We start from the raw sequence: 8,555 nt of genomic DNA, 5'->3' as shown, positions 1-8,555 counted from the left end.
ACGTCCTGAATGGTATTACCTAGGTTTTCTTCTAGGGTTTTTATGGTATTAGGTCTAACATTTAAGTCTCTAATCCATCTTGAATTAATTTTCGTAAAAGGAGTAAAGAAAGGATCCAGTTTCAGCTTTCTACTTACAGCTAGCCAGTTTTCCCAGCACCATTTATTAAATAGGGAATCCTTTCCCCATTTCTTGTTTTCCTCAGGTTTATCAAAGATCAGATGGCTGTAGATGTGTGGTGTTATTTCTGAGGACTCTGTTCTGTTCCATTGGTCTATATGTCTGTTTTGGTACCAGTACCATGCTGTTTTGGTTACTGTAGCCTTGTAGTATAGTTTGAAGTCAGGTAGCATGATCCCTCCAGCTTTGTTCTTTTGACTTAGGATTGTCTTGGCAATGCGGGCTCTTTTTTGGTTCCATATGAACTTTAAAGCAGTTTTTTCCAATTCAGTGAAGAAAGTCATTGGTAGCTTGATGGGGCTGGCATTGAATCTATAAATTAGCTTGGACAGTATGGCCATTTTCATGATATTGATTCTTTCTTTTCATGAGCATGGTATGTTCTTCCATTTGTTTGTGTCCTCTTTTATTTCACTGAGCAGTGGTTTGTAGTTCTCCTTGAAGAGGTCCTTTACATCCCTTGAAAGTTGGATTCCTAGGTATTTTATTCTCTTTGAAGCAATTGTGAATGGAAGTTCATTCATGATTTGGCTCTCTGCTTGTCTGTTATTGGTGTATAAGAATGCTTATGATTTTTGCATATTAATTTTGTATCCTGAGACTTTGCTAAAGTAGCTTATCAGCTTAGGGAGATTTTGGGCTGAGATGATGGGGTTTTCTAAATATACAGTCATGTCATCTGCAAACAGGGACAATTTGACTTCTTCTTTTCCTGACTGAATACCCTTGATTTCTTTCTCTTGCCTGATTGCCCTAGCCAGAACTTCCAACACTATGTTGAATAGGAGTGGTGAGAGAGGGCATCCCTGTCTTGTGCCAGTTTTCAAAGGGAATTTTTCCAGTTTTTGCCCATTCAGTATGATATTGGCTGTGGGTTTGTCATAAATAGCTCTTATTATTTTGAGATATGTTCCATCAATACAGAATTTATTGAGAGTTTTTAGCAGGAAGGGCTGTTGAATTTTGTCAAAGGCCTTTTCTGCATCTATTGAGATAATCATGTGGTTTTTGTCTTTAGTTCTGCTTATATGCTGGATTACGTTTATTGATTTGCGTATGTTGAACCAGCCTTGCATCCCAGGGAATGAAGCCCACTTGATCATGGTGGATAAGCTTTTTGATGTGCTCCTGGATTTGGTTTGCCAGTATTCTATTGAGGATTTTTGCATTGATGTACATCAGGGATATTGGTCTAAAATTCCCTTTTCTTGTTGTGTCTCTGCCAGGCTTTGGTATCAGGATGATGTTGGCCTCATAAAATGAGTTAGGGAGGATTCCCTCTTTCTCTATTGATTGGAATAGTTTCAGAAGGAATGGTACCAGCTCCTCCTCGTACCTCTGGTAAAATTCAGCTGTGAATCCGTCTGGTCCTGGACTTTTTTTGGTTGGTAGGCTATTAATTATTGCCTCAATTTCAAAGCCTGCTATTGGTCTATTCAGGGATTCAACTTCTTCCTGGTTTAGTCTTGGGAGAGTGTAAGTGTCCAGGAAATTATCCATTTCTTCTAGATTTTCTAGTTGATTTGCGTAGAGGTGTTTATAGTATTCTCTGATGGTAGTTTGTATTTCTGTGGGGTCAGCGGTGATATCCCCTCTATCATTTTTTATTGCGTCTGTTGGATTCTTGTCTCTTTTCTTCTTTATTAGTCTTGCTAGTGGTCTATCAATTTTGTTGATCTTTTCAAAAAACCAGCTCCTGGATTCATTGATTTTTTTGGAGGGATTTTTGTGTCTCTATCTCCTTCAGTTCTGCTCTGATCTTAGTTATTTCTTGCCTTATGCTAGCTTTTGAATGTGTTTGCTCTTGCTTCTTTAGTTCTTTTAATTGTGATGTTAGAGTGTCAATTTGAGACCTTTCCAGCTTTCTCTTGTGGGCATTTAGTGCTATAAATTTCCCTCTACACACTGCTTTAAATGTGTCCCAGAGATTCTGGTATGTTGTATCTTTGTTCTCATTGGTTTCAAAGAACATCTTTATTTCTGCCTTCATTTCATTATGGACCCAGTAGTCATTCAGGAGCAGGTTGTTCAGTTTCCACGTAGTTGAGTGGTTTTGATTGAGTTTCTTAGTCCTGAGTTCTAGTTTGATTGCACTGTGGTCTGAGAGACAGTTTGTTATAATTTCTGTTCTTGTACATTTGCTGAGGAGTGCTTTACTTCCAATGATGTGGTCAATTTTGGAATAAGTGCAATGTGGTGCTGAGAAGAATGTATATTCTGTTGATTTGGGGTGGAGAGTTCTGTAGATGTCTATTAGGTCTGCGTGGTGCAGAGTTGAGTTCAATTCCTGGATATCCTTGTTAACTTTCTGTCTCGTTGATCTGTCTAATGTTGACAGTGGGGTGTTGAAGTCTCCCACTATTATTGTATGGGAGTCTAAGTCTCTTTATAAGTCTCTAAGGACTTGCTTTATGAATCTGGGTGCTCCTGTATTGGGTGCATATATAATTAGGATAGTTAGCTCTTCCTGTTGAATTGATCCCTTTACCATTATGTAATGGCCTTCTTTGTCTCTTTTGATCTTTGAAGGTTTAAAGTCTATTTTATCAGAGACTAGGATTGCAACCCCTGCTTTTTTTTGTTCTCCATTTGCTTGGTAGATCTTCCTCCATCCCTTTATTTTGAGCCTATGTGTGTCTCTGCATGTGAGATGGGTATCCTGAATACAGCAAACTGATGGGTCTTGACTCTTTATCCAATTTGCCAGTCTGCGTCAGGCTGCACCAACTGGCCAGCACCGACTGTCCGGCACTCCCCAGTGAGATGAACCCGGTACCTCAGTTGAAAATGCAGAAATCACCCATCTTCTGTGTTGCTCGCGCTGGGAGCTGGAGACTGGAGCTGTTCCTATTCGGCCATCTTGCTTAAGATGAAGGTTGAATTCTTAATTATTATCAAAGTGGCCTGCATATGAGCTTATAAAGATTCGCCAGTAAATACACCATTAACCAAGGAGGACGTATTCTCCCATATTGATTACATTTTAATACAGGTATTTGAATCTGTTCAACAAATTGAAGTGTCCTATTATATTCTCAGGTACTGAGAAAGGAACTATCATATGACTGCAGATTATTTCCACTCTTTTGATTCTTTCAGTAGTGTTTGTAGAATAACAATTTATAAATCAACTGTAAAAACAAAGAGTGAAAAGAAAATCAGTCACTGGCTCTTGGAACACATCACAATTTTGTGATAATAAAGTGCAGGATATAGTAGGTAGATTTTCCCAAATGTCAATCAATGTAGTGATAATTTTTAAGGATTTTAATAGTTGAAGTCAGATTTTAACATTCAAAATCATCACCAAAGTGATATCTTGATTGTTGCCTGTTGATCATGGGAAAGGATGGTGGAGAAGGTTATTAGAGAATATTTTTTTGGTGTGAGTGCCATTGGGCATCCTAACTCTAGTGTTCTGATTTGTACAGTCATAATCATGGTAAACAAACATTTACCATGGTTTAACCATGCTAAACCAAGCTTTCTGGATTCATTGCCACTCACTGAACCATTATATATAAAGATAACATTTTTTAATGGAAGAAATTATGTTCTCTCTCATGTCAAGGCATGTTATTTAAATCTGGTGACTTTTGAAGTATGAGATGGGTTTTTTTCATTGGCTTTGGCTTTGGTTGTTTTTTTTCTTTATGAGAGTCTCACACTGCCAAGTTTTGAATTTTGCATGTTCAGGTTATTGGGGATTTTGTTTTCCGAGTGCACAAAGAGTTCAAGTTTCTTAAAATAGGGAAAATTATTGCTCCATTTCCCCTCCCACTTAAAACATGCTTATGGTTCAACACTATTTGATTTAGGTTGAAACTAAAAATAAATTCTTTCAAGTGATGACTAAACAAGGCAAATTTCTGCTTAAAACTGCTTTTTAAAAAGTCCTAATTGAGTGTAAAGAAAGTGGATGAAGAATGAATGACTTTTGCTTTTGAAATTTAACCCTAACAAAAATATCCTTTTCTGGAAAATAACTGCAACCGCAAACTACCAGTGATTTCCAGGTCTGTGAGCAACTATTAATATTAAAACCTGATTTTGTTATTGATTTACTAGCGTTAGTCAGTGTATCTGATTTTTAATTATTCAGTCTTCAAAGTGCTTGATTTGCACACATTCCTGAGAAAGTACATCACCAGAAGATGTTAGTCAAAGAATAGGAAATTTCATTTAAACAGGAGAAATATAGTCTAGAGGTCCACCTTTAATTCAACATGATTGCTATAGTTATAACAATGTATTTATTATATTCTTGAAAAGTGCTAAGAGAGTAGACTTGAAGTGTTCTCACCAGAAAAAAAAGAATATGTGAGGGAATGCATATTAATTAACTCAATTGATCCATTCCGCAGTGTATACCTCTCAAAATATTGTGTTGTACATGATAAATAAATACAAATGTTTTGGTCAACTAAACAAATAAATGAGGGAAAAGAAAGAAAATACATCATGCACACTCTGAACATGAAAAAGTAGTTTGAAAATGCTTTCTCAGAAACACTGTCATACTTTAATAAGGCTGACCTCATAAAAACATTGTGAGGAAGATCAATCATTTTGGCTTCCTCTCAATTGTCCTTCGTAATGTTCCTTCTCTCCAAAGGTCCTGGCCAGCTCTTCCATTGCTATCCCAGGCCCTTCTTTTAGAAAGTCTAACTGAGACTTTTTCTTCCTTAACGATGTTGCCTCCGGACGTACAATGTCTCCTAAGTTTTTTCTTTCCATGATTCCCTTTCACCTACATCCCTTCACTTTCAACTGCCCCTCCAAAGAACCACTCGAATATAATTTTCTGATATTTTATTCACCATTCATTCACTCAGCACTTACCAATATATACTCAATGTCTACTCTGGGTTAGACACTACCGTAGGCATTGAGGATGTAGGAATATACAAGATGGTAGATCCCTGACTAAAGTACGTTTATATTCTTTATAAATAAATAGCCAAATAAAAATAAAAGAGATTCACTAATTGTGATGGTTGCCTTGAAGGAGGTAACCATGGTGATGATGGGGAGTTACTAGATTTGGTGGTGGGTGATGGAGGCAGTGTATTAGACAGGAAGGTCAGAGATGGTCACTCTGAGATGTTATTCTGCTTAGATTTAAAGATCTGATAAAAACCAGTTGCATTAAAATCAGGGGTGAACAAGGCTCAACCTGTTGCAAGAAATGTGTCCAGAGAATGGTCCACATGTGATCAAATTATGTGAGAATAGGATGTAAAGGTGGGGAGGGTCCTACTTATAAGAATGTCTTAAAGCCATTGTAAGATGTTTGGATTTTGTCCTAAAGAGCAGTGATATGCTATTGCAAAATCAGTGGTTTGACAATTCTAAAATAATGTTTTGACCTAATAGTGTAAAGTTGGGTGTATTTCTTTGTTGACAGTGCATTGCCTTGATCAAATTAGTGGTTCTACCATGAATGAAATTTCAGGCAACATGCAAAGCTATGTCTCACACTGAAGTTATAGTGAGTCTGTTAAAAATGTTCCTTTAAATCTCATTAACTAGGCATGTGGTTATTTTGCCTAAATGAGGGGTGGTCCCTTGATAGTTTTTCCTCCCAAACACTATATTTTGAGAAACATTTTAGGAATCTGGAGCATGCATTGACTCTTTGTCAGAGGTATATGTGGCCTTGACATAGCCTGAAAATTTTATATTAGCTTCCAAAAATTTTAATTAATTCATTTGGAAAATTTGATTACTAAATGCCATTCTCAGCATAATGCTGTATAGGTTAGTATCAATCACATCACAGAAATGGTTGAGAGTAGGAAAGTTCCTATCCTGAAGTAATCTATACATAAATATTACTAAGAGCAAGTCTTATTAGAAGTAAGTGTTAAACTATATTTTATGTTTCATGTTCATTATTATTTTTGGACTCTTTCTTTAAGCTCCAAGCAACATTATCATATATCTCATAGTATAAAATTGTTGTTTCAGTTGCCCTTCCACAACCATTTCCCTAGTTCTTGCCCATTAATTTTGGTATAAATAAATAGGATATATAGATGGTATAGATAAATAGGATACACAGGAGGTAAAGGAAAGACCACTGGACCCAGGATTGATTTCACAGATGTGCATCCAGGTCTTGTGTTCAGAAAGACCCCACTCTGCCGTCACTATCTTGAAAAGCTTATTTATTTTTCCCTTAAACTTGTGTTTCTTAAGAGATATTTGACTGGACAATGGATTGGACACTTCACATTTTATTTTCCACTGACCTCCAAAAATTATGTCTTTTTAGATCAATCACGTAATACACAGGTTATTAGAGCCATCATTTCCTCCAGTTCTTTATAATCATCAGACCCTGCAACCGCTATAAATATCTGCTGGGCATCAACAGTTTTGAAAGTTTTGAGGAATAAAGTAAGCTTTCAAGGTGCAGTCCAGGATGGTAAACTACAAATAAAATATTTTCTTCTTTCGTAAATTGTAATACAACTTTCTTAAAATTGTAAATCTTTTACAAAATTGTTTTGCTAAATTCTTATGCTGTTAGAACCAGCCTTTCAAACTAAGGGTCAGTAGGTCACATTAAGCCCACAATTATGATTTGTTTGACCAACATAGAAGTTTACAAAATATGAATGTGAGTGCTTTTAAATGGGGCCTGACATTCCAGAGAGCCACTGGCCTAACAATTTAATTGTCTTTTACAAAATAATTTGTTTACCCTTCCTGGTCTTTCAGAGTATTTGAATTTGCAATTCTGAGCTCTAAAGTTTAATGTCTAAAACAGTGGTTCCTAAATTTTAGCATACATGGAAGTCACCTGGCTAGTTTGTTAAAACATGTATTCCAAACTTCCTCCCTAGCATTTCTGATACAGAAGGGCTAGGGGAGAACTGGAAATTTCTAGCAAATTCCCAGGTGAAACTGGTATTGCTGGTCCAGAAAGCATATTTTGAAAACCACTGATCTAAAACAGTAACTGCCATTCTTGCTATTTGCTATTAACTGCAATAAGCTTCATCTACTCAGTTATAAATGAGATTATCTAACTAAAACATATATATTTTAGTCAAACTAGCTAAATAAAAAGTTTAGCTATGACAGCATACATTAACTGAAACAATTAGTGAGTCAGTCAAATTTTTCTCCCTTAAATAAAAAATTTCTACTATTCACTAGTATTATTGCAATCCTATTTCAGGGTTCTCCACTTTTTTACGCACATGCTTTGCTTTTTCTGAAATTAGTAATACAGCCTTAAAATAATCCAGTTTAAAAAGTTGTAAAGTTGTCTCACCCTCAGTAAATATCAAAAGCAATGAGGTAATGCAACAAGATTGTTAAGGCTGTTGATGATTGATTCACATGAGACAGGCTCTTATCCTACTGTCAAAAAGTGGTAAGTGCCCTAAGTCCAAGATGCCAATGTTTTCCTAGACATTTAAGAACTCAAGAATATTCATCAGATATATGCAACTCTGAGCTGAAATGGAATAGAGTTCAACCTGGAGTCATTTCCCTCCTCAATCACCTTTTTGAGACTTACAGTCTCAAGTCAATCAAAGAGGATTTCTCAGTAGTCATCATCAGTCATCAAACACCTTTTAGAGGATATGTGATACTGCAAACTGGTGACTAAACTGGTTTTTCTCAATATAATGTGTCCTAAACTCCCTCTGTAGGTCTGCTTTCCATTTATTTAATAACTTTTCTTGGGTAATGGAATAGGAAATGACTTTAAGAGAAATTAACATCTTAATTTTCCCTTTTTACATTTTTTTCTTTCTGCTTCTTTGTGTGAGGAGAAAAGGGTAATTATTAGCGTGCTTTCATTTAAAGCACCAGTGGAATTTTCTCTAAATCTTGTCTTTAATGGGTTCATTAATTTTACTTATTTCTCTAACTATCATCAGGCTTAACTATAATTCATTTAGTATTTATATTCAGATTATCCATTTTCTATAATAAAAGGAGATTGTGAGAATGTGAATAAATTAAATCCACAGTCCTGTAATTATGTGTGTAGCTTTTTAAACCACTAGGCTGAAAATCATTTGAGGATCTGTCTCATTTCTCTTTGTCTCACACATGGTATTATAGTAGACGTTCAATAAATGTAGATCAAATTGAAATGACCCCCCTGCCCATGCACACATAACTTTTTGCTTTCATTTCTTCTTTATTAAAGAAGGGTAATAATAATCTACATCTTACAGGTTTCTCAAAGTGATTGTGTAAAACAATGTACTTAAAGCTCCATGCTAGGTAATAAATGAACATTCAATCTGGGTTTGCTTTTAATTATTAATAGGCATTTTTACTACTTTCATGATTATTATTTGTGTTAATGGTTCCAGACTCCCCTATGCTAAATGCTTTAATGAAGT

The sequence above is a fragment of the Piliocolobus tephrosceles genome, chromosome 19 (genome assembly GCF_002776525.5).
Source record: "Piliocolobus tephrosceles isolate RC106 chromosome 19, ASM277652v3, whole genome shotgun sequence".
Classification (NCBI taxonomy): domain Eukaryota; kingdom Metazoa; phylum Chordata; class Mammalia; order Primates; family Cercopithecidae; genus Piliocolobus; species Piliocolobus tephrosceles.
Note: the sequence above shows the minus strand (reverse complement) of the source record.